At 37.9% G+C, this 25682-nt stretch overlaps 1 protein-coding gene across 3 annotated transcripts in view; it reads left to right on the forward strand.

The window, feature by feature from the left end:
• Nucleotides 1-25682, forward strand: part of LOC129765118 (snake venom 5'-nucleotidase) — a 106428-nt gene that overhangs the window by 44464 nt on the left and 36282 nt on the right. Inside the window, exon 1 of one of the 3 annotated variants that reach the window (XM_055765003.1) lies at nt 7009-7031. The exons of the other annotated variants lie outside the window; for them this stretch is intronic. The gene's annotated coding sequence lies outside the window, so the exon portion shown is untranslated. Of the gene's footprint in view, nt 1-7008; nt 7032-25682 lie in introns of those variants that run through there. 3 annotated transcript variants of the gene reach the window in all.

Here is a 25682-nt window from a genome sequence, read left to right on the forward strand (position 1 = left end):
ATTGCTGAGCACGCCGTGGAATCGAAACATTCGGGTCATCCTCCACACTGGCAGCAACAGCAGCAATATTTTCGGCCGAACGCACATTACGATGATGCACAGGTTTCACAATATCCGCTACGGATCCAGTTTGTTCGAATTTACGCACTACATTAGCGATTGTGTGCTCTGTAGGCCGTCCATGACGACCAAAATCCGTCCGTAATGCTCGAAAAACATTTGCCGGTTTTTCATCATTTTTATAGTATAATTTAACAAAATTAACACGTTGTGCGATGCTAAAACGATCCATATTGTAAAATGGCAGACATTCAACTAACGATATGTATGAACCTACTTCATCTTGAAGCATAAATGAATAATTTTCGGAAAAATCGCAAATCACAACAACCTCATTTTCTTGCAAATTAGCTTTTATATTGTTAAGAAATATGGACTGTTGTGTTTTAATGTAATCATGAGTAAGTAATTTTTCTATTTTTTCGCAAAAATACGATACAAATTCTTCCACCTGTTTTACAAGAGTTTCTATGTCGCATCGATCAGCAGAAATACATTGTGCATAAGTGATTTCAATTAAATTGCGTTCCTGAAGCTCATCTAGAAACCAGTTTCCAAACTCGTCCATTGTTGGGCATTTTTCACATTCACGAAGGTAACAGTATTTTGATCTATTTGATATGTTACATAGTATTTTTTCCATATATTATTTGCATTAAATAATAAAGGAATATTTTTTGAGACTATGAAGCATAAGATATACATTTTCATTGAATGTACAAACACAAACGTTATGATTTCCTGAACTACTAAGCAATTTGCAATGCTTCGGACGCATTGATGCAAAAGAGCTAAATCCAATTTTGCAATTTGGATTAAGTTCCTGAAATCTGTTGAAAGTTTCCCGTAATGATGTTATTAATAACCTTTTTTGGATGTGTTGACGCTTCCCATCTTTGGCTACAGAAACATAGTCTCTTTCTCCAGGTAATGATCGACTGATATCGTCGTCATTATAAAATTCCGAAACATGATTTTTAACATATTCACTTAAATTTGGTCCATATTTGCTATGTGGTGTCGACCAGGGCTAGTTATTTTCGAAGCTAATAAATGTGATTGAATTTTATTCATACAACTCTCACTTCCACTACAGTCATTTTCGGTGGATTAATTTCAGTGTATCGGGGTGAAGTGGAAACGAAATATTCTCTACGCATACAGTAACATTGATTCTTTTGTTTCGTTCCTTTCCTCTTTCGTTCTCTTACAAGTATAAAAGCAGAAGCTTTCACTGACGATTAAAACTGCTTGAACGGGTTATATTTATTTTCATTTGAGAGAATGCTTGCTGCTTTCAAACGTAAGTTTTAATTTACCAAAATGGATCGTCGCGGACCGTGTTCAAAATTCTTCAATCACTTGTAAATAACATGTTTCTCTGTTATTTGGAATACATGTTTGTTACAGAAAATGTAATAAAATGAAAGACGGCACAGATTGGACTATTCCTTTCTCGAGTTTTTCACCCTCTCTAAGAGTGAAAAGAATAGTCCGATTTGAACTGTCTTCATTTTATTATACAGGGTGGGCCATTTAAAGTGGAAGCATCTGGCAACCCCATAACTTTTGACAGAGATGTCAGATTAACAAATGTCATACCGCGTTGGAAGCGTCATTTCAGTACAATTTTAACCATGGAACAATACACACCTAAACAACGCGCTGAAATTGTTCAGCTGTACATTCAAAATAACTTCTCAATTGTGTTAACTAAACGTGCGTGGAAAAATAAAAATAAAGTTAAAACATCGCCTGAAGACAACACTATACGTCGATTATATGCCAAATTTATATCGTCTGGTAGTGTTGGTGATGCCAGTCATCTGTCCAGACAACGACTAAGACGTTTCGACGAGAATATTGATGCCGTTCGAGCCAGTGTTGCAGAGACTCCATCGACATCAGGTCGCCATCGTTCGCAAGAGTTAGGCATCGCTCGAACCACTCTCCGACGCATAATTCGTGTTGATTCCAACAGGACGGCGCTACATGCCATACAGCGGCTGCCACGACCAAATTATTGCGCGAAATGTTCCCCGGAAGAGTAATATCGAAAAACGGCGATTATGACTGGCCACCGAGATCACCTGATTTGACGCCTCCTGACTTTTTTTAATGGGGGTATTTAAAATCCAAGGTATACACTGGTAAACCAAGGACCCTGGCTGCGCTGAAAGACAATATCCGACAAGAAATTGCTGCCATATCGGCCGAAACATTGGGCAAAGTGATGGAAAATGCCGAAAAAAGGGCACATTTTGCGGTCAAGGGCAGAGGCGGTCATTTACGAGATATCATAATCAAAAAGTAGTTAGAACAAATCTCCTTGGACCAAAATAAATGAATTTCAAAAAAAATATTAAAATTCCACTTCTTTACTTTGCTATTGCAAAAACAAATCCTTCCACTTTAAATGGCCCACCCTGTATTTCCTGTATCAAACATGTATTCCATGTTACGAAGAAGCATGTTATTTGCAAGTATGCTGGTTAATTTTTTATGCGTTTTTTGCGTTATATTTATGCTATTCGCTCAAAATTACGCGATTTTTTATGTGATTTGCTTGAAATTACGCGATTTTTTTACACGATTTGCTCGAAATTACGCGATTTTCGACTAGGTCTGCGCTTTCAGCGTGCCCACGCAGAATTGCGAGCGCACGCACAAACGCATACACAACGCCGGAAGCACGCGCGCGCACATACCATTGGGTGCACAAACACGCACACACACGCGCAAACATGCACAAACATGTGCACAAAAACGCGAGCGCACACAAACATACAAATGGACGCACAGGTGCGCACAAACGCGCACACACAAGCACATACACACGCACAAACGTGCACACGCACAGACGCACGCACGGAAAGAATCGAGCACGCACGTGCACACACGCACACAAATACGCACAAATACGTGCACACGTACGCACACACACCCACACATTCCCATGCACAAAAAAACGCGCACACCTGCACACAAGCAAGAAAAAAACACGCGCAAACGCACGTACACACGCGCACACAAATGCGCGCAAACACGCCTACACATGCCCGCGCATAAAAAAAGCGCACACCTGCATGCAAGCAAAAAAAAACACGCCCACACGCACACAAACACCCAAAAAACGCGCGAACATACATAAACACCCACACAAATACACGTACACGAACAAGCACAAACACATACTCGGCTATCCGGACTCGAAGCTGACCGGTATCCAGTATCCGACCAAACCACTATCCGTTTCATCACACTGACAACTAGCGCCGGTAAATAATTACTCCTGCAGGCATACTACACAACCCTCACTGCACCGTTTTCATTAGTTTCAGTGAATAAGTTTCGAATGCAACAAGGAAACATTCATTTCTATACAAACTGCCAGAATACATGGATGCGTCAAATTAATTTCCAAGTGACGATTTCTAACGTCGCTTTTGTTTGCAGAATGAAAAGAATCAACGTGAAATGAAAGGAATATGTACGAAAGAGACGAGATATTTTTCTTATTGTGCGTGAAAAGAGAGTAGATATATTTTTAGCCTGCATGGTTCTGGTTCTGTTCTGAGAAGCGATAGACACATTATTGAGTGACGATGTGCTAATTGAAGTGAAATTGACAGGCCCTGGTGTCGACAATACACCTCTTTCATTTGCCAGTTTTTTGGCTTCAATTGCCATATATTTATTAACGCCAAATTCTTCTTCCATTTTTTGCGCGGACCAAGACTTAGGCAAAACTGTTAAAATTCAAACTTTTTCTGATCTTGTTGTCACTGTGTAGTCAAATTTCTCTTTAAGCTGATTGATAATCTCATCAAATTCTTTTGCCTTTTATTTCAAGTTCGACTCTTCGTCTTCTTCATGTGGAAAGGAAAATAGATTTCTTTTAAAACCTTTAGAAATTTCTTTGAATTTTTGTTCGGGGTAACTAGCCTGTCCAAGTCTTTTCGTCATTATTGGTGAAACGTTAATACCGGCGATTCCCTTGTTGAATAGCTCAATGTTGTACGCTCGGAATACTCTGGTATATTTCTGTTTTGGGAATCTTGCGAAGATGCTGAAACGACTGAAACTATTGATAGTACTTCTTCTAAAGTATCTCCTACTGCTGTAGTTATCTGCTCCTCAGTATTACACTGCTTTGGTTTGGAAGAGTATACAGATAAACAGCATGATCCGCAAATTTTTATGAACATTTATGAAGATGAACATTTCTTACCGTTTTTCGTAAACGGTCTACAACAGGAAAAAACAAATTTTGTAGTCCATTGTGGTATACTGTTATTCACTCTTTATGGAAGATTGTTCGACAGATAAACGATGTTTGAATATGAGTAACTTTATATACATTATAGATTATAGGTACCTTAAAGGTACCTGACTTTATATACCTCTACAGAGGTAGCTTAAAGATAACTGACTTCATATATCTATACAGAGGTAGCTTAGAGATACCTGACTTCAGGTATAATCTAGGCACAACATAAACAAGTTAAATATATTTGTAACGTCCGGTTGAATCAACAAGGTGTATTTGTTGTTGGGATTTCAATTCTACTGTTCGTGTTTTGATTGTGCAACACGAATAATATGTTAAAAGGTTGTATTAAGATAAAAGAAGATTTTTTAATATCGCTACGTTTTGTGTTAACCCACATGTCTTCAAATGTTTTTCAACGTAACTCCTAAACATATATTTTTACCATAATGATGTATTTGGAATAGTTGTTGGAAATTATATGCAAATTCATAGAATTTCATGAACATGACGGTACAACACGACAAATATATTAAAAGGGAATATTTACTATGAAAAAGACAATAAATTAAAAATATTTTTATTAAATATCTCGAGAATGGCTACATTTAGAAGGAGGTTTATAATGAGCTTTTTTTGTTTTAAATCACATCAGAAATCATAATTTGTGGCTGAAAATGATTGTTAACATACAAAAATTCGAAGTTTCGGAAATTCATCAAAATTCGATGTTCCACAAAGTTCGTCAAAAATAGTTTTATCATCTTGGACCCATTTTTTAAATTTTCTACATGACTTCTATTTTATATGAATAAAAAAAATTAAAAATATGTATTTTGGATATTGCAAATTAAAGTTTGTTTTTGTAAATAAAAAAAAAGAGTACTATTTTTTTCTCAATGTATATTTTTCATGTTTAGACATCAATACGCTATAACTCTTTCTAAGACACTATTCCGGTACGACTAATAGTTTTATATATATATAAATTATCAAAGATTTCTCCTACTAAAATCGATACGCCCTTTTCAAAAGTTAAGCTTGAGTCGAAAAATTCCCAATTGCTGTGGAAAACTCATATTTCCTCCAACCCAAACGGAATACAAACTTTCATTCGAATCAAAAATACATGTTTTTAAAATCTGCATTTTTTGGACGATTTCATTTGGAATTGCACAACGATATGCTCCCCTTCAATATACTCCCCTTGGCTCCTCACACACCTTCCCATACGTTTTTTTCCATTGTTCGAAGCAGTGCTGAAACTCTTTTTTTGTGATGGCGTTCAAAAGCCGCGTCGCTTTTCCCTTCGCCTCTTCTACGGACTGAAATCGGTAACTTTCAACACGGATTCGATCTTGGGGAATAGAAAAAAGTCGCATGGGGCTAGATCTGACGAGTACGGGCCATGTTCGAGCACTGGAATACCCTTATCGGCTAAAAATTGCTTCACCGACAGCGCGTTATGGGCAGGTGCGATGTTGTTCGTGTTTTTCGTCACAAATGATTTCCGACGCGCACTACAAACCACGTTCCATTCAAACCACTGCTGCTCGCAAACTACTATAGTGACAAAAACGTGTTTTCGTACGTGTATAGCAGATACTTCAAGCTACCGAACGCACTATTCGTTTTTTTCCCCCACCCCTCTTGGGCGCGCTTCAGGCACGCACACTTGTTATTTAATAGCCATACCTCGTATATGCATCGAGGAAATGCATGTCTATAAAAATGCTGCTTTTGATTCCTTAAAATCGGCACGAGTTCTCCGGACAACCCATGTTTCCCACGATTTACGAAGTTGTACAGAAAAAAACTATTGGCGGATGGAATCATCAATCATGATGATATTGCAGATATTTTGTACTGACTAGGTTCATTGTAGCCACCATGTACTACCTAACCTAGTTTTCTGCAGTCTGCAATTGATGCTTAGAAGAGAAAATATTTCAAAATAATAAATTAATCTTAATATGTATAATCACGGTTTGTGGACCGCCCCTAAGTGTTATTCAATAACTCTTTTATCCAGTTTAGGATGGCGTACCCTGTTACTTTTTGTCGGTAAACGTATGTGTTGTACAGTTTCTAATAAAACAATATGTTTGCAATAACAAAATACAACTCGTCGTTCTCAACCGAACTTTGCTTATGTGGTAACCCACGACTTGCTCAACCACAATACCTTCTCGGTAAAGTATTTCGAGAGACGATTGAAGCGAGCATTTCGCGAGTGTGTTCATAAGCTACTCAGTCGTTACCCAGTTCTCGAGCTCGGCTGTGCATTGTATGGCCTGTTGATAGTTGACAAAAAGCATGCTGCTGTTTTGTCGTTTGTCAAAATATAAATAATAAAAAAGAAAATCAGCAGCTTGTTTGCTCAGTCGTTTTCTATCCTCGTCTCGTCTCGTTTTCACTTTCTACAACCCAATCACGTAATCACCAGTCGGAGCAATACACTGCGGAACACCGCACGGAACGCGAGTACCCCTTCTGTGCGGCCGCGAACAGTTGGTATTTTCAGCAAGAGTAAAAATAACGCTCGGCTGATGTGAACACATATGATTTTTGTTTCACACCTTGCTCGCGAACACGAAATTCATGCACTTCTGTATATGAGTTGATAAGCAAAGTTCTCGGTCGAATTGAAGAGTGAGAAGTGTAACCGTGAAACAGCGCAGTGGAAGGCGCCGTGTGAAAAGTCAGTATTTTCAGATTCAACAACGGAATGAAGTGAAATACTTGTTTATTAGAAAATATTGCTTCTATGGAAAACATCAATCGAGAAGCGCGAACAAGTGGAGCTAAAGCAGAATCGAAAATAATCTTCCATCAGAACAAGAGAAAACTTTTAATGAGCTGTAACAGTTTAACCAGATCGATTTCAGAATATGAAAAGTTTGCGCTGCCTTCAAATTACACACGATTACGCCAATCGAACATCGAACACAATTCCGGTACACTGAAGATGTGCTTGTTCCGGTATAAAATGGAAACGCCAATGAAAGACGGCAGAGCACCGTCGAATGTGGCCTTGTGACCGTGATTTCAATGTCCTATTCTTCAATTTGACAACTTGACGTCCGAGAGGATCTACCCTATTCCTTTCCAATTTTTCACTTGCTTGTCAGCAGGATAACAGAGCGAAACGGTGTAATTTGTGTCGTAAAAAAACCAATAAGCAAGAACCATTGACTTGTAGCATGTAGCATGTTGAATCGATGGAATTTCGCCTTAATAGAGAAAAAAATAAAAGAAATCGTCGCTCGGTAGCCCAGATGAAACTTTTGCGACAAAATTTATATATCTAAGAAGACTTGTGTGAAACGCACCTACCTGGCAAATAGGTCATCTTGAATTCCATGAAAATCAACAGAAATATAAATGCAATACAATCCGAAAGCAATCCGAAAAATAATCAAACGAGGTAATGTTCTTTTGAAATCCCTACGGCCTCAGCTAACTCGCTTAACTACACTTTACGATCGTTCGAAACGAGTCGATGCACTTGCTTTACGATTTCCGGATTCGTAGTCTCTTTTGGCCTTCCAGAGCGAGGTGCATCTGTGGTGCTTGTACGGCTCATTTTAAATCCACCAAACCACCGATAAACTGTTGTTCTCGGAGGAGCAGAAGTGGAATAACATTTCGTCAACCACTGGATTGATTGTTCAGGAGTTTTTCCCATCAAAAAAACAATGTTTTTGTCATGAACGTTCACACATAAGCTAGTGACATATGAACCTCTCGAAACGAATATTGTTCAATTTTAGTGGCGCCATCTGTTAAAAATCCCGAGATTCTTCAGCCCGTGTAGTATTAACGTTAACTTTATTTCATAAAAACGTGATCTGCTTTCTGATTTCGAACCAGAACCACTCAGTCGTTTTCTGATCCTCTTAGGAGAAATATCAAACTAAATACTTATGCCGACTTCTAGGCGACAATTTAAAAAAAAACGTTTTTTTAGTTTTTGAATTGTCGCGACCATTCAGAACCTAGCTTCCACATGTTTTTTTTCGGAAGCTGAGACTTTTCACATACGGTTAGTGTCAAGACAGAGGGGACCAAGTCACAACATTAAAAATTTCGACTTGATTACATTTGGTCGGGGTTCTGCCAAAACAAACCAAGCGCCAAAAACACTATTTTGAGATTTTTCAATTTGAAGTTTGGGCTCCCACTAATTTACTGTGTCTGATCAAATCGATCATTTTATCGCTCACATGTTACAAACAGTATATCTAACATAATATTCCTTTTCATGCTGTAAGCATGCTACTAAGCACACATCTTCGTCAATTTCTGATTCAGAACCTTTATGAAAATGAAAAAAAAATTTCGTCGCTGCTCGATACGCTAAACTTCGTTCTCTGTGCAGCCAGAGCGAACCAAGTACATGCTAACTATTAACATAATATCATTACATAACACATTAGTTTTTTGTAACGGCTCTGGACTAATTTCATGATTGGTAATGACTCGCTTCTGCTGTTTTTGACAAAATAATATCTTAATATCTTAATATCTGATTGAAGAACGCATTACACTTGGTTCGTTATGGTTGAACGCAATTTTGAAAAATGAAGACGAGCCTCTTAACACGTTTCTACACTTCATGGCAGCCCTTTGGCTGTCTTACTTACCAGATCCCGATGAAATCTGATCCCAAGAGCTGTTCGAAACAGTAAAATTTGTTGAAGATTTGGATCTGTCTTCTTAAAGAAAATGATCACTATCGTTCGATGCCGTGTTGTGGGTTCATGGTTCGCTTTGGTTGAATGCAATTTCGTTTTTTTACAGTCTGCTACACAGAATTTTTGTTTTGGAACTGTTGTCAATAGTCCGAATGACATGGTCATTTTACAGTTGATAGATTATTATTTTCGGCATCCAGAGGTGTAAGAAACTCAATCTTGAAAAGAAATGGCGCTTGTTTCGTTTTTGCAGAACCCCGACCATTTGGTCAAGCATTTCGTAAGCTACATACCGCATTTATAAGAATTGAAAAATCAGGCGTGCAGCGGGAATAACGTATCGAATTTTTTTCCTCGAAATCATAAAAATATCACATGGTTCGATCTGACTTAGCAGCGACCATACTATATCAACATCTTGAGTAGACGTTGTTGTTATTTAGATTTGATTTAGTTATTAATTTTGCTAAATATTGGGTCATTTGTTTTATCAAATACTAGCTGACCCGGCAAACTTCGTCCTTTCCAAAATTAATTTTTTGTTATCAATACCTCCAAACATTCACGTTTTCACACTTACTATCATGAGTCCAATCGTAGAACTGTTCATTGACCCTTTTCAATTTACTTTTAATATAAATTTCCTAGGACTTCTATTAAAACTCGTCATTATAATATCAGATTATTTTCAGACACAATTCTCGTTCAAGATTTTTCCATCACTTGCAAATAACAGGGGTGTCTCCGTTATATCGAATAAATGTTTGATACACAAACTATAATAGAATGAAGATAACCCTAAATCGGATAATTCTTTCTTCGAGTTTTGCTCTTATCAACACATTCGGCGATCCATTTTTATTTATATAGATAGGAGAAGATATAGGAGTGCGTTTTATTACATTAAAATCCATTTCAACTTTCGAACAAAAATATCAGCTTTCTTAAAAATCACATGGAAAATATAAAAACTATGATCTCTTTGGTCTCCATACTCAAAAAACCACAAAATTTATTTTTTTAAATTTCAAAATAGACATTCGGTAAGAAGATTACAATTATTCCATAGAAGTTCGTTCAAACGCCTTTTTGTTGCAAAAGGATCCATTATCGACCAACTGGCTCAAATCTACATTTACAAAGGGCATATAGATTCGGTAAAAACTACATACGAGATAAACAAAAATATATCACATAAACGAAAAAATGTGCTATAAAAAAACTTCAATTCTCTATGGCTCTAAAACCGTAAAAAACTATTTCTTTTGAATGTTTTACCTAAAAATAAACATTAAGTTGTAATGTTATGTTCTTTATATGATTTTTATTAAATCTACATTATAGATTTGTTTTATATTTTTAATATATAATTATGCCCAAACAAACATTAAAAATAAAATATTTTTCAATCGATTTAATCGATAATCGATGATTTTGCTGTACTCGTGGATTGAAATGGTCTAGTTGGACAAGCACAAAAAAGAGTTCCAAACTAATCGCCAGCTCCAAGAAAAACAAGGTACCACATGAAAAACTTAGGTAATTTTTTGAATGTACTTTTTGTTTTCCATTCTCATTCAACGTATCGTCATATGACATATCGTCAAAATATTCCAATGGATTTTTTTCTTAATTTTAATTTTGGGAATTTTGAAACACTTTTCTTAATTTTTTTAAATCAATTTCAGGAAAATAAAAAAAACAGATTGTAAAAAAATTATATTTTGTGTTCCACGAAATGCTCTAAATTTCATAAAATTATTCACGTATATTGAAAACTCGAAACTCGCACGAATACAAATGAACAAAAAATAAGGCAGTACTTAATCTAAAAATTTCAAAATACAAAAATAGATAAATAAATACATCTTTTGTTCTAAAAGAATATCCGAATATCAAAAAGCATGTACGAACATATTCGAATAAATAAGTAGAGCAATACTTAGCCTCAAAATGTATAAAAACAATAGGATTGAAAAATACAAAAAAAACATTTTTTTGATGGATTTTTGTTTTGCGATATTTCACAGTTTCATTTCAAAGATATTGCATGAAAAAAAATCAACGAAAACGTAAGTTTTTCACCATATACGCACCAAAAAATTACCAAAATTTCTTTTTTGGTACCCTATACAATATTTTCCGTAGAGCTGGTGATTAGTTTGGGGCAATTTTATATGTTTACTCAGTCAGGGTCTTCGTTAAATTGTTTGTTATGCGAAAAAAACTACGGTTTTTTATCTACATCGATAGAAATTTCTTTTTGTATCTGCATTTGTAAAGTTATTTTCGAATGACAGTTTTCGAGCCGACTTATGTGCAAAAGGCTTAAATTTATTGCTCCAATATCCAAAAAAATTAATTAGTTTCATGGAGTTGGACACTCTTCTTTTCTTTAATCTGCCCTGATGGTATAATTCTCTAGCATTATCAAATCCAAGATACATCTGGAATGAGCTGGTGAAATAGGTGTGAGATATCACATCTATCTGTATACCACAAATTGTAAAAAAGAAGTAGCAAAAGCTCACGTGTATCGCCACTCTACATGTAGGAAAGGAGCATATTCCTTGATGGATAGCAGTGAATAATAGCAACAAAGTCTAGCGATACAACGAAGGCACATTTTGTTACGAATGTGATACGCAGTATTCGCTAGTGTTCACCCGACCTTAATTCCAGGAAAATTTAACTACAAGTAACCCGTTAATAACATTGGTGAAGATTGTCTAGATTATTGCTGCGCTGAAATGGGGGCTCCTACAATCCATTCGTGGAAACACATCGCTTATTCGAAACTACATAATTCTCAACCAATGAAACGCTCCGTTTGTCGGCAGGCTGGTAGTTCTAGAAATCGAATTAAATAAACTCAATTGCTGTAATCAAAGCGAATAATCGCAGCCTGATCAATCAGCGTTCGCATTCAAAGGCAACATTAATGTTCCGATGTGCGCTTCTCCTCGTTCACGTTTTTTTCAATCCCAATGCCACCCACCGGCAGAAAATCGATACCAACCAGTGATCCTACGCACATATAATTAACTTTGCTGTTTTCCAGCCTTCATCGAAAAATGTTACTAGCCCGGCGAGAAGAAGGAATCTTCTCGATTATGATGTTCCCGAGGAACACAGGTAAATCCGCCAGTAAATCAAGAGCTTTGTCGGGGTGCTATTTACCGATTGGAAAATATGACGATGCTCAGCCTGAGTTGAGATTAGCGGGAACCGAAAGCGGGTCTTGTTTGATCCCAACATTTTGCGGTTGGTTCAGGGAAAATCGGCTTCCCGATGAGAAATGTTTCGGGGAAGGAAATTACTGAAAATGTGTTGAAGGTCTTTTCTTTCTGCCGGCTGAAACCACGTAAATCGGTCTCAATTCATGAATGTTGCTTTTTCGGAAAAGGCAGGTTTACGAATCCCTCGTTCGCTGAATAGAACCTCGATTCAAAGCTATGATTGCTCAATCAGGAGTACTCTCGAAACATATGATGATAGCAAGTAATCCACGTGAATCTGTTCCACACATCAGAACGAGAAACATAACTGTGGAAAGCACATTCTGTAAATACATGCCAGCTTAATGCAAGGGAAGATTGCATTTAATCAATTTTCAAGGAGACGCCCTGTCGATCACTCACCATGGAGCAGCATGGTATTTGCCCGCTTGCAAACTCGTTTCAAACTTTTGCTTTCCGCTCGACCTCCTTGTTGCGAATTACAGTTTGCCAAAGTTCTACGCAACCCTCCACCGACAAGATAGAAGTACAGCTTGATTGTCAGTCTCGTGATTTCTCCCCAGCGCCAGCCATTGAAACTAATTAAAAATCCATGTATACAGTTAACGTTAACGAGAAGGTCAAGTTGAAATTTACGCAAAGTTTCGTTAAGCGTTCTCTTACATTTTTCGATTCGATGAAGCAATTTGTGGCGGAAGAGCTGCTCAACAGATTTCCAGTAGCGATACAAAAATGCACTTCAGAGGTAGGTGCAAATGTCACCGTGAATTGAGTTATTTACTTTTTTGTTAATACAAATGTTTGATACAGTGCAATATTTACACAAACAAGAGGTGGGCTGTCGAATGATGTCATTTTCGAAGGCTATAAAAAGTTATTGTTCAAAACTGTTTTTTTTTGAGAAAATAAATCGTCCAATGGAATTTTTGGAATACTTAATAATTGAAATAGCTTTCTTGCATTCGAATATCAGAGTCGAAAAAAATTTTGGAAGTTACTGGTTCGCCTTCCGTATATGTATTTGATTTGCAAATACAAAAAAAATCCAATTGGACTCGCTATATCTAATTGAACTCCAAAAACTTTACGCTCAACGGAAACCCTAAATAACTATTATAATTAGATCATAAATTGTGTATCAAATTCACTAAGGCGTCGTGCTCAAATTACGTAACGCGATAAGGGGGTGGGAGGGGGGTCGAGGTTGCGTTACTTTCTGTGTATTAGAGATAGGAAATTGCTTTACGTAGAGGGGGAGGAGGTCCAAAATCCGGATTTTTAGCGTTACGTAATTTGTGCACGACGCCTGAGGAAAATTCTTCCTGAAGTTATTCCTTCGACTTTGGCTTAATCGTCAAAGCTTTATCTTAGGATGCATGTCCACCAAGGATTTATTATACTATATTTTTTCACAAAATATGATTTTCCATAGATTTTTTCAACTTTGTTTCCAACAAATGATCTATGCAATGTGTTGGTAAAAAAAAGAGCTGATTACAGATGACTTGAGCTAGCACAATTAGCTAGCTATCATCCTTTGATCCCCCAAAAGTAAATGAGAGTAAAACAATAAGAAGCATCACTATTACTAATCATTACTCGTTGGAAAAGTCGGCGCCAGTTGACATCCAATCCGATGACTTTTCCATAAGGAGAATATTTGAAGCTCGTATTGATATACACGTATATTTGAACTTGCTGTACAGTTTATAGTGAAGCGTGTGATTCGGCATTGAAATCGCTGTTGCTAATCTGAATTACTACTTCATAAAAATAGAATTACCAAAAAAGAACAACAAAACTTTCAGAGAAATCAATCACACAATCGATTAAGGGTGCTTTCTGATCAAATCAGGATCAATTCCCCCTCCCTCTGCTTCAATCATAAAATCGATAATCATTTACTATTGCTTTCGTGTTCTAGACAACTATCACCATAAACCCCCATGAAAGCAACTAAACATCAAATTATCGGGAATAATTAACCAGGCCACCTTTCATCCAAAGCAAACTCGTAGCCCTAAATATAGCTTCTTTAATTACATAATATTAATGGCGTTGAAAATAGCTACGCCTCGTCGTAACCAATGCTCAATTATCGAGCACTGCTAAAAGGTCTCGTGCTCCTTTCAGTACCACGACTAATGGGTTGACCTTACTACTTTTCTATACTGATGTTGTGAGGTGGGTGACACTTTTATTCTATCGCTATGAGTGACATTCATTCACCCATTGTGATACTTTTACCGGGCTACAGACAGCTGCAGGCAGGCAAACATCTTCGAAGTATGAATCGGAAAAAAATGAAGTCAAATCCGCGTTTTTTGTTATATAGAAATATAATCTAAAGTTCTGTGGTGTAGGTGATACCACAAACAAATTCCTAATGGGTGAATCTCAAACATTTCACTTTGAGTGGTTTTGATGGGTCGTATATGCATTTTGGGATTAGTTTTGGTTAAACTAGGTAAGAGATTGCACAAGATATTGTGAAAATCGACTGTCCCATTTTATGCCAATAGGAACGAGGGTTTCTGTAAGCATCAAAAGTATCAATTGCATGAAAATATAACAGCTTTCGTGATGACATCATGGCCTCTCGTGACATTCGGACGATTCTGTTATGATTTTTGCACAAAACGAATTAACGAATCTCTCAATTAGTCTCTCCACCAAACTCCATTCGACATTGAGTGCGTCCTCTGCTCGCGAAAACGTGAACGACATCCGAAAGAGCAAATAAAAACGTTTTGCAGAAGTAAACATCTGTTCTGTACAGAGCGACGAATCAGCACATAATATTCCGCTGTGGGAGTGACAGTTTTATTATGTTTGCAATGTCTCGCGTCCGACATCCGTGAGAACGAATTATTGCTGTTCTATTTAAAACACGACGCATCCCTTGTTGCCTACACCGAGCCACTTTACGTTGTTAAATCTTGAATTTCTCGAGGCGAATTTCTTTCGAGAGATTTCTCCCCCAACTTCTACCGTCGTCTTGATTGATGGATGCCCACAAGACACTTCTCCCGCATTCTGGGTTCCAGTCGAGACAAGCTGGTTTACAAGTTTTTGGTTCGTCTGAGCCTTACTTACTCTCAACTTTCTTTGAAGTCAGTTTAATACGTTCAGCGCGCAAAAGAACTCAAGATAAAGAAGCTAACAATATTGCGAATTGGAACGTTGGTTTTCATCTGTATCGCATATCCGCTCCATATAAAAAATGACATTGATGACAATGTTGCGGATTGTTTTTCTAGTGTTCCTATACATTCGTTTCGTTAGTATTTGCTCCCAACCGAAACAAACAAATGGCATGTTTTACACGCATGCCAACCACCGCATAATTAGCATTTTTGGCACTGCCTCAGTGATTCAAACAAATTACAGCTTTTGTTTCATTTCCTTCCCCAGTGGGACAATCTGAAAACCGGTTTCAGCTTTCCGCAGTCACATATCTGTTACTTGTGCGAGTATTGTCTGGGCTACCGCAGTTTCGCATTGTTATCCATCAATCATCCATTGACCTGGATTGTACTATTCGGATATCCCCATTCGACGGATTGTGGGCGCCATTGTGGCTAGTCCTAACGTTCGATAGACGATTAACTTGCCAAAACAGATCCGGTTTCTCTTTGGTTCCCACTATTTATTTGAACGCAACTTCTCGTTTGAGAAGCCATTAAAATCGCAGAGGCGTTCTGCCTGCCGATTGCATGAGATTATTTGTCAGATTTACTACTGAGAATAATCATTCCCCAGTTTGCTTCTTACCGTTGAACCAATGCACAATGGTCCAGGGGATGCATTTAAGTGGTAATTAGTATTTAGAGCTCGACAGTTATTCTCTAGACAAAAACTGTATTCGACAAAGTTGTTACAGATGATAGAGCGCTCATTTTCATGTTGCCAAAAATAGGGTGACCAACATTTTCGATGAAATAAAAAATCTAACTTTCTTATCTCTATAGATAGAGGTAAACATAGTTCGACAATGTTGTAGTTACAGTTATCTAAACCATCTTTGTAGAACAAAGTTTTTTCTATCCCTGAAAATAACCGATATAGCACCTTTATCTTCATTTGCGTTGGGGTCACCATTAAAAAAAAACTGTTTTTCTGCTCTAACTTTTATATTTCAAATTCTACAAACAAACTGTCTTCCAAAGACTTTCAAAACATACTGATACAAACATTTTGCGATGCAGAACTTGTCAATATCTCAATTAAAACTCAAAGTTGTCGATATTTCTTCCCAAAAAATACGCTCTCTTCAATTGCTTGCCATTCACTCTGGGGCAAACATAAAAAATGTTTGTTGACGGAATTTGAAAGAACAAATTTTCCTCTATACAATATGTGATTTTCAAAGATATGTTATTTTTTGTATTCGAGTAGATTAAAATTGAAATCATGAGTTTTTTGGTGAAAACCCATCAAAAACTTTGAGCAGGATTAATATATTGATGAATTCTGCATCGAAAAATGTTGGTATTGATAAGCTTCAAAAGTCGTACGAACACCATTTTTAAGTAGAATTTTAAATAAAAAAGTTAGAGTAAAATAACCGATTTTTTCATGGTTACCCTAATGCAACTTAGTTAAAAACTTTGTGGGAGATATTTATTCTTTAGACAAAAACTGTCTTCGACAAAGTTGTTACAGGGCTATCCAACTCTTGACGAGTAAAGTTCAGTGTCGTTATTGTGCGTTGCCACTTTTACTATTGTGCGATTGGTATAGTGTACGAGTGAAGGTCATTGCTGTCCGCTTTCGAATTGACCTTTTGTGAAGTGGAACAAAGGAAGCAGCGCTCTTGCAGCTTGCAGCCCTTGGCGGCTGTTGAACATTGGCATAACGGGATCGCCATCGTGTGGCTGTCGTTAACGGGAATTATCATCACGTGACCGTGTGAGCTATTCTTGCGCTATTGTGTTGATCCATAGCGCGTAGCCTCTGTCTCTCCCTGGTTAGGGCAGTAGAGCGCAGTATCGGAACAACTTTTATATTAAGGTACACATATTTAATATTAATATTATTGTTCAACTCATATGTTCATTGCTTAATATTATCATCATAATTTTTTGTTTGTTTGTTTTGTTATTTTTTTTTTTGAGATTATTGTTAAAATCAATAATAGATTAGGAATAAGACAAAAATTTTTGTAAAATGGAGAATAGTGGAGGATCTCCAGAGATGGAGATCTCCAATAATGAATCCCATTCAAGATCTGGGAAAAAACATAAACGAGTCCCTCAAAAAGAAGATAATTCTTCTGAGGACGAATCTGCTCATCCTTCCAAGCCCCCCTCTAAGAAAATAGCAAGCCTCCCTTCTGAACCCACTGTTACTTCCACTCCCCCTCTCACATCATCGATTTCGCTTCCCCCTTCTGATGTTTCCGATCCAACCCAATCCTCGTCCTCGTCTTCTCCCTCTGTTGTCTCCGCTCCACGTGTCAGAGTTTATCCAGAAGATGCACCTGGAACTGGCCCGTGGGTTGTTTTCCTCCGGCCAAAACCAAAAGGAAAAAGCCTTAACGTGATTCAGATCATGAAAGATCTGGCCAGATACACTTCTGTATCTGAAATTCGCAGGGTTAGACCGAACAAATTGCGGGTTGTCGTGAATGAACGGAAACACGCAAACGAGATTGTTGCTGACCAACACTTCACTCTCGAATATAGAACATTTATACCCTCCCATAACGTAGAAATTGAGGGGGTGATAACTGAAACGGGTCTGACGAGCGAACAAATAAAAAAAGAAGGAAAAGGCAAGTTCAAGAAGCTTCCCTCAATGGAAGTAAAGATCTTGGACTGTCGCCAACTCGGGAAACTCTCCCATGATGGGGACCAAACTAAATTTACGCCGTCAGACTCGTTTCGAGTCACCTTTGCTGGTGCCGCCCTCCCTGACTACGTTATGGTGGACAAATTGAGACTACCTGTGCGACTCTTCGTGCCAAAGCCCATGACTTGCAACAAATGCAAGTCAGTTGGTCACACTTCGGATTATTGTGCCAACAAGGAGCGCTGTGCCACTTGCGGAGAGCAACATGAGGGGATATCCTGCAGTGCGACTGAGCATAAGTGTCCATATTGCGGAGGATCCCCACACGCGCTCTCAGCTTGTGCAACTTACAAGAGTCGCTGGGAGCAACAGAAGCGCTCTTTAAAGGAACGCTCGAAGCGCACTTTTGCGGAAATTTTAAAGGGCGCTTCTCCACTGGCCCAACAACAAGAACAACCAATCTCAACACACAATATCTTTTCCACGTTGCCAGTTGATGAAATGGAAGCGGACACAGCTAGCGGGGGCACACCGTTTATTTTCAAAGGGAATCCCCGGCGCAAAAATGTGACCACTCCCAAAGTTCAAGAACAAGTCCCCCCGGTGATACCCCCAGTTAGCTTGCCTAAAAAATCGAGTGCAGCGGACAAGCAGAATCAGGTTCCTCCTGGCTTCCGTGGGAATAGTTCACCTTCGAACGACCCAGCACTCGAGGGGACATCAAAAACCCCAACTGTCCCTGTTTTTCCGTCCAGCTCAACTTCCCAATCGGGATTTATAAAGTTGTCTGACCTTTTGGATCAAATCTTCAAGTGTTTTAATGTTTCCGACTCCATCAGAACCATTGTCATCTCAATGCTTCCAGTATTAAAGACAATTTTGCAACAATTGATGCAAACATGGCCCCTCCTTGCAATGATTATCTCTCTTGATGTCTAATTCAAATAGAGAGGTCGGAGATATCACTGTTTTACAGTGGAATTGTCGTAGTCTTATCCCTAAATTGGATACATTCAAATTTTTAATTCATAAGTTCAATTGTGATGTTTTTTGCTCTGTCCGAAACTTGGCTTTCTTCGCGAGATGATCTCTCTTTCCATGATTTCAATATTATACGCTTGGACCGTGATGACAGATACGGAGGGGTGTTATTGGGGATCAATAAGTGCCACTCATTTTTTGACCTTCCATTGACCATTGACCTTCCACCTATTGGAGGGATTGAAGCTGTTGCTTGTCATGCAAACATCAGAGGAAAAGACCTCTGTATTGTCAGCTTGTATTGGCCTCCGAGAGCTGCGGTTAGCCGCAAGCAACTTGTTGACATGTGCTCACTTCTTCCTGAGCCACGATTGATCTTGGGAGACTTCAACTCTCACGGAACTGCCTGGGGGGAACAGTACGACGACAATCGTTCATCGTTGATATATGACCTTTGTAACAGCTTCAATATGACCGTTTTGAATACTGGGGAAACAACACGTGTTCCTAAACCTCCTGCTAAACCAAGTGCTCTTGACCTCTCGCTTTGCTCGAATTCACTATCGTTAGATTGCAAGTGGAATGTAATCCAGGACCCCAACGGTAGTGATCACTTGCCAATCAAAATTTCCATCACCATTGGGTCGAATTCTTCTGAATCTATAAACATGGCATATGACCTCACAAGACACATTGACTGGAAAAAATATACGGACGCGATTGCTCTAGCCATCAATTCCAGAGATGGTTTACCTCCATTGGAGGAGTATAACTTCCTTTCTCGTTTGATCTATGACAGCGCGGTTCGCGCTCAAACGAAACCCATCCCAGGTTCCACTATTCGTCGAAGGCCTCCCAATCTATGGTGGGATAGCATATGTTCCAAGCTTTATGTAGAAAAATCGAATGCATTTAAAGCTTTTCGGAAACGTGGAACCCCTGAAAATTTTCAGACGTATTTGGACCTTGAAAATCAATTTAAAAACTTGATCAAAGGGAAAAAACGTGCTTATTGGCGAAATTTCGTGGGAGGTTTGTCACGAGAAACGTCAATGAAAAAAATATGGAAAGTGGCTCGAAACATGAGAAATCGCTCTTCAACGAATGAAAGCGAAGAATATTCACATCGATGGATTTTGAATTTTGCACGGAAGGTTTGTCCTGATTCCGCTCCTGTGCAAAAAATTGTTCGAGATATACCACAAGATAGGTGCGATCTTGATTCCGAGTTTTCGATGGTAGAATTCTCTCTTGCTCTCCTTTCATGTAACAATTCTGCTTCGGGATCGGATAAAATTAAGTTCAACTTGCTGAAAAATCTCCCTGATGTGGCGAAACATCGCTTGTTGAACTTATTCAATCGGTTTCTGGAGCATAATATTGTTCCAGATGATTGGAGACAAGTACGAGTTATAGCTATTCAAAAACCCGGAAAACCCGCGTCCGACTTCAATTCGTACCGCCCAATAGCAATGCTGTCTTGTATACGGAAATTGTTGGAGAAAATGATCTTGTTTCGCCTTGATCGATGGGTTGAAACGAATGGCCTACTCTCAGATACACAATATGGGTTCCGCAGGGGCAAGGGGACGAATGATTGTCTTGCGTTGCTTTCTTCAGAAATTCAAATGGCTTACGCCGAAAAAAAACAAATGGCTTCAGTATTCTTGGACATAAAGGGGGCCTTTGATTCTGTTTCAATAGAGGTTTTGTCAGACAAACTACACTCTCGGGGTCTGCCGCCTCTATTGAATAATATGTTATATAACTTGCTTTATGAGAAACATTTGAACTTTTCTCACGGAGATTCGGCAGTAAGTCGGGTCTCTTACATGGGACTCCCCCAGGGCTCATGTTTAAGCCCCCTTTTGTACTACTTCTATGTAAGCGACATCGACAATTGCCTTACACAAAATTGCAGCCTAAGACAACTTGCAGATGATGGAGTGGTGTCTGTCGTAGGATCAAACGAATCCGACCTGCAAGGACCCTTACAAGATACTTTGAACAATTTTTCAACCTGGGCCATTGGGCTAGGGATCGAATTCTCCACGGAGAAAACAGAGATGGTGGTTTTTTCTAGGAAGCATAGACCAGCAAAACCAAAGCTTCAACTTTTGGGTAAACCGATCACTCATGCTATGTCATTCAAGTAACTTGGGGTCTGGTTCGACTCCAAATGTACTTGGGGGGGCCATATTAGGTATCTGAGTAAAAAATGTCAACAAAGAATAAACTTTCTCCGTACAATTACCGGCACCTGGTGGGGAGCCCATCCCGAAGATCTTATTATGTTGTATCGAACAACTATTCTCTCAGTGATGGAGTATGGCAGTTTCTGTTTTCAATCAGCTGCCAAAACACACCTCATTAAACTCGAGCGAATTCAGTATCTTTGTCTCCGTATTGCGTTGGGATGTATGCCCTCAACGCATACCATGAGTCTCGAGGTTTTGGCAGGCGTACTCCCACTAAAAGATCGCTTCAATTTATTATCTCTTCGGTTCCTCATCTGGTGTAAGTTTATGAATCCATTGGTGATCGGAAATTTTGAGCAATTGATCGAGCTAAATTTTCATTCTGGATTCATGAATTCATATCATGAATTCACCTCTATGCAGGTTGTTCCTTCTTCGTATATTCCCAACCGTGTTTGTTTTCCTGACTACATCAATTCCTCTGTACATTTCGATCTGTTCATGAAGGAGAAAATCCATGAAAATCCAGATTATCTTAGATTGGGGTTCGTTCCTACAATCTTCAATGCAAAGTATGGGCGTATCAATTGTGATAATATATACTTTACTGATGGGTCCTCTATGAATGAGTCCACAGGATTTGGAGTGTTCAACGTATTTTTTAGCACCTCACACAGTCTTCAGAATCCTTGCTCGGTATATATTGCTGAATTGGCAGCGATATACTGGGCGCTGGACAGCGTCGCCTCACGACCTGTTGAACACTATTACATTGTAACGGATAGTCTTAGCTCTGTCGAAGCTATCCGTTCAGTGAGGCCGGAAAAGCACTCGCCGTACTTCCTTGAGAGAATACGAGAAATTTTGAGTGCTTTATCCAGACGCTGTTATGTCATTACCTTTGTCTGGGTCCCTTCACATTGCTCAATTCCGGGTAATGAGAGGGCTGACTCATTGGCAAAGGTAGGTGCAATTGAAGGCGATATATATCAGCGTCAAATCGCCTTCAATGAATTTTATTCTTTAGTTCGCAAAAATACCATCGCTAACTGGCAACGCAAGTGGAATGAAGATGAATTGGGCCGGTGGTTTCACTCGATTATCCCTAAGGTTAGCCTCAAACCGTGGTTCAAAAGTCTAGACTTGAGTCGGGACTTTATCCGCACCTTCTCCCGACTCATGTCCAATCACTGTTCGTTAGATGCACTACTCTTTCGTTTCAATCTTGCCAGCAGCAATCTCTGCGTTTGTGGCCAAGGTTATCACGACATCGAGCACATTGTTTGGTCGTGCGAGGTGTATCTGGTCACCAGATCGAATTTAAAAAACTCCCTTCGGGCCCGAGGAAGACAGCCCAATGTGCCGGTGAGAGATGTGTTGGCTCGGTTAGACCTTGATTACATGTCCCATATATATGTTTTCCTTAAAGCTATAGATCTTCGTGTGTGATTGTCCCTACATCCTTATACCCTCCTTTCCTTCCTTTGCGGGTTATTCGTCCCCTTGCTATAAATAGTAGAATAAGTTGAAATGTAAATAAACTATAGATATACGAAAAGATTTAAGAATTGAGTGCTCATCAACATTGTTACAATTTCCTTATATCCCATCCTTCTCCTAAAAATATGTCACCCTTCTAAACTCGAGTACACCGCGAGTAATCGGTTTTCCACCTTACTAACCATAGATGTAAGAAAATTGTTTCTATATATATATAGTTTTAAAAATATATTTAAGAATTCGGCTCCTTTAAACTTAAGTAACTGAGCCTGTAAAAATAAACGAATTAAAAAAAAAAAAAGTTGTTACATATGATGGAGCGCTCATTTTTATGTTATCAAAATTAGGGTGACCAAAATTGACGATGAAATAAAAAATCTAACTTTCTTATCTTTATAGATAGAGACATGATTTGACAATATTGTAGCCCCAATTATTTTAATTAACTCTGTATAACAAAGCTTTGTTCTATCTTTCTATATAATCGATTTAACGCTTTTTTCCTAAGTTACATTAGGGTGACCATGAAGAAGCGGTTTTTTTGCACTACCTTTATATTTCAATTTCTACATCAAAACTATATTCGTACGACTTTTAGAGCTTATCAAGACCAACATTTTGCGGTGCAGAACTTGTCAATATCTTAATCCTACTCAAAGTTATTCATGGTTTTTCACCCAAAAACTCATGATTTCAATTTTAATTTACTCGAACACGAAAAATAATGTAGTTTTGAAAATCACATATTATGTAGAGTGAACTCTGTTATTTCAAATGCCGCCAATAAACTTTGTTTGTGTTTGTCCCAGAAGAGATGGCAAGCAATTGAAGAGAGCGTATTTTTTTAGAAGAAATATCAATAATATTGAGTGAAATTGAAATATTGACAAGTTCTGTATCGCAAAATGTTTGTATTAGTATTTTCTAAAAGTCTTTCGAAGACAGTTTGTATGTAGAATTTTAAATATAGAAGTTAGAGCAAAAAAACAGTTTTTTTAATGGTGACCCCAACGCAAATTAGGAAAAAGGCGCTATGTCGGTTATTTCAAGAGATAGAAAAAAACTTTGTTCTACAAAGATGTTTTAAATAACTGGGACTACAACATTGCCAAACTATGTTTACCTCTATCTATAGAGATAAGAAAGTTAGTTTTTTTTTATTCCATCGAAAATGTTGGTCACCCAATTTTTGGTAACATAAAAATGAGCGCTCTATCATATGTAACAACTTTGTCGAATACAGTTTTTGTCTAGAGAATAACTGTCGAGCTCTAAATGCTAATTTCCACTTAAATGCATCTCCTGGATTGTGCAATGTCGTAAAATGGAATGCAATGTGTTGTGACCAGTGTTGGAAAAAATCATCTTCGCTAAGATTAAATGCAAAGATTTTCGGACTAGCATCGAAAACCTATATATTCCAAACGAAAATTAAAATGACAGATCCAGGCAACCATTGAATATGAGCAAATGAACTTTTGTCCTTCAATATGTTTTGATGTTTATTTTTTCCACCCAGTGTCATTTTCATCTTGATTATCGGAAACGTCAGAACTGAATTTCATTTCAGCCAAATGAATATCAGCTGTTGTTAACTTCTAACCTGAGGCTGCTGTGTGCGGTTGGGTTTTGCAGTTGCCGGATGCCGTAATCGGAAATACCTTATGAAATTCCTGATGTCGCAAATGACTTGACGTTAGCTAAAACCACTCGTTATATCTATTCTGCATATGCCGTTGCTACCGTCTCGCCAAATAAAATTTATTTTGAACTTAAATTCAATGCCAGAACGAATATCGTTTCGGATGTGATGAATATCAATTTGTTGCTTTTGATATCCAAAGTATAAATAACAGCGAAGTTATGAACCCCACTCAATGACGCATTCATTCATTATAGCAAATTTGCTCATGCAACAGCGATATGAACAAAATGAACTCGTTTGTTATTGTCATCAATATAATGAGGGCAGTGTGTTTCAAGCTGAAAAAAAGTCATTTACACTGGAACAAAATCATATTCGTTTCTCGTGAATATTTGTTGATATTCTAAGACACTGGTTGTGACTGCTCAGAGTGGTCGTGCGTAAAGACGATGTCAAACAACGAAATTGTCACGCGATTTGCTTTCACTAAACAGAGCACAATCTGTACACAACGAATATTTTTCTTTGACTTTAGAAGTAAAAATTTTCTGTAAGAGTTTTCATAATATATCCGTTATTTATAATATGTTAAAATCGAGGCATTGAACGGCATTTCCCAAATGAATACACGAATTTGAGTCGTTATTAGATCAGTTCAAAAAGTGTATTGAAGATGAACGAAACTGGTTTATTATTAAAACTGAGGGGTGAAAGGATCAAAATTACGTGGAAAATGCATGTAATTTGGTTATTTTTTTTCATTTAAAAATCTTTTTTTTTCTTTTAACAGTTCAATCAATATTATACAAAGAGAAGATATTTACCCTTATTCCGGAACCCGATCGAATTTGAAGTTAGCACTATGTTGCATTCTGTAATCCGAACGAGATCGGCATCTAAAATCCATCCACTTAAAATCATTCTAAAATCCATCCGATATTCAAACCCAGTCGATATATGCAGAAGTGTCAACATTGCAAACGAAACAACAACAAAATTCTGTCTGATAGTGATTTTAAATTATTGATAAAGTTTTAGCGGAAATGCTAGAAAAAATATTTTTAAAAAATAGTTAAGTTAGGGTTAGGCTGATAGTTCAGGAATAAAAACGGGACACGTAAACCCAAAAAAAACTAAACAAAAAACTTTTTGAAGAATTTTCGTGAGTGAATAAAACCGAGAATAAATCTAATCAATCAAACATTCTTAGATGTATCTGCTTTGGTCTCTACAAAGAAGAAACATTTAGATGCTGAAGAAACTTTGCAAAGGTGTTTATGATTTTTGGAAATTTTCTCA

Source organism: Toxorhynchites rutilus, chromosome 2, assembly GCF_029784135.1.
Source record: "Toxorhynchites rutilus septentrionalis strain SRP chromosome 2, ASM2978413v1, whole genome shotgun sequence".
In the NCBI taxonomy this organism is placed as follows: Eukaryota; Metazoa; Arthropoda; class Insecta; order Diptera; family Culicidae; genus Toxorhynchites; species Toxorhynchites rutilus.